At 38.4% G+C, this 2,212-nt stretch overlaps 1 long non-coding RNA gene across 1 annotated transcript; it reads left to right on the forward strand.

Moving 5' to 3' along the window:
- On the forward strand, positions 759–1,799 carry LOC110269761. The gene is made up of 2 exons (XR_002358522.1): positions 759–891; positions 1,494–1,799. It is a non-coding gene; the product is annotated as an uncharacterized LOC110269761 (long non-coding RNA).

The following is a 2,212-nucleotide window of genomic DNA, read 5'->3' on the forward strand; positions in this document are numbered from 1 at the left end:
GGCGACGCGATGACTACTGCGGTGTCGGTGGCTTTGAGAGTGAGAAGGAGAAGCAGTGCAAAGGGAGAGTGCGACGGTAAGGTGGGAAGAGGGTGGCAGACGGCAGTATTAGGAGAGGGGAGTGAATCTCTTCTTATAGGGTTTGTAGCATGGTTTTGAAAATCGAACCGGACCGACCGGTTCAACTGGGTTAACAAGAAACCGGTCAGCTAGCCGGTCCGAGTAAGTCTAGAAACCGTCTAGCAAAAAACCAGTGAAAAAACCAGTCAAACTGGTGATTAACCGGTGAACCGATAGAACCGTTCGGTTTTTTAGAGAGTTTTCGGTTCGGAAATATACCCTCTAAAATGTCGCCCGTTTTGTGTAAAAAATTAAAAAAAAAAATAAAAAGAAGAAAGGCAAGTTGAAGCCACTCATCTCTCCTCTCTTCTCCGTGTCCAGCACCCACAATCCTCTCCTCTCTTTGAATTCCAACAACAGCCACCACCCATCATCCCACTTCAGAGCTCGAACTCATCGCCGAACCTTTCTCTCCTTTCTCTATCTGTCGCCCTCTCTGTCCGAGCTCGCTTTGTCGCTGTGGGTCGCACCGCTTCGTTGCTCCTCACCGTGGGTTGTCTCCGCTTCTCGGATCCTTGCCGTGGGTCCTCGCTGCTTCTCTCCTCCTCGTCGTTTCTCCTTCTTCCCTCCTCGCTGGCGTCGTTTCTACTTCTATGCTCCGCACCGTGTCTCACCATCATTGCTTCTCTGTCGTGGCATCTCTTTTTCGCGTGGAGTCTCGCAGTCGAAGCGGCTACCTTTTTGTCTCTAGTATCTACTTCAACCATCGCAGGTCTCAGATCTCAATTTTCAAGTCTCTTCTTCTCTGCTTCAAGCCTTCAACCCTCTCAGGTCTCAAGTCTCAGTCTCTAACACTTCCTGATTCTATTTCCCTGACTCTATTCCTCTGAAATTTCAAATTTATTCTAAACATGCATATGATGTATTATTGATGATTCTGCTGAATTTTGAGATATTAATGTTTTGAATTTAATTATGTTGATTGTTGATTTTTCTTCTGGGTTAATTAGTTATTTTCTGAGTTAATTTTCTTCGCTGTTCATTGTTGTTAACAGAGCTAGATTGTTGGTGTTTTGTTCTGACCTCTGGTTAATTATTCTATAATTCTGAATTTGCTTAATATAAATTTCATATAAGTTCAATTTTGGATTCTGGATTTTGAATGCTATATAGAATTGATACAATTTTGGGACTCTGGATTTTGAATGCTACATTGACTTTTGCTGAATATAATTCTGGATTTTGAATGCTGTATGACTTGATATAATCCAAGGCAAATATTTTTTCAGTTTGTTCTTTTCTTATACAGAGCCAGACAATGCATATGATGTATCAAGTTGTTGCTAGAAAATTGAATTAAAATTCAGTTTCTGTTCAAAGTTTTCTTTTGCTGCTTTTTGTTCTGTTATTTTAAATCCTTATATTTCATGTAGGCCTAGAAAAGTTCAGGTACGTGGGGCAACACATTGATGCTCATTTGTGACAGCAGCATCAAAATGGTCCTTTAATAATCAATTTTCTGTTCATCAAGAACCAATTTTATGTTTTTGAGGTCTAATTTTATAGAGAAATGTAACAGATTGATAATGAAGAGACAATTAAATGTCTCATATATCTTTGGAACTAATTTGACCAAGTTAGTAATATATAAATTGATGATCAATTTGATGTCAAAGGCATATTCCACGGATCAAATAAACTTTGATTATTTGAAGAGCTTACTCATGTTTTGAGCTGAACTCCTTTTGTTTATTTATTTATTCTTTTTAAATGTATTACCTTGATGTTATGTATGACATTGGGACAAAATGGTTTGTTGTTGCATTGCAATCACAATTAAAGAACATAGCTTATTATACTTGTGTTAGAATGAGGAATTTGTCATCTTTAATTTTAAGGGTTAATGATGCTTGCTGTAGAAAAGTTTCATTGTGATTATTTTGGCTGCGAACTTTATATATACAAGTGCATAAAATTCTAACATCCTTACCAAACATAAGTTTATTAATTAAACCGGTTCAACTACGGTTCGAACTTGATTAAACCATTGGACCATTAAACCAGTTACTTGACCGGTTTAATGACCAATCCAGTTCTCGCAACCTTGGTTTGTAGTGGGATGCTGAGAAAAGAGAGAATGTGGCTGTTAGGG

This window comes from Arachis ipaensis, chromosome B03 (assembly GCF_000816755.2).
Source record: "Arachis ipaensis cultivar K30076 chromosome B03, Araip1.1, whole genome shotgun sequence".
Classification (NCBI taxonomy): domain Eukaryota; kingdom Viridiplantae; phylum Streptophyta; class Magnoliopsida; order Fabales; family Fabaceae; genus Arachis; species Arachis ipaensis.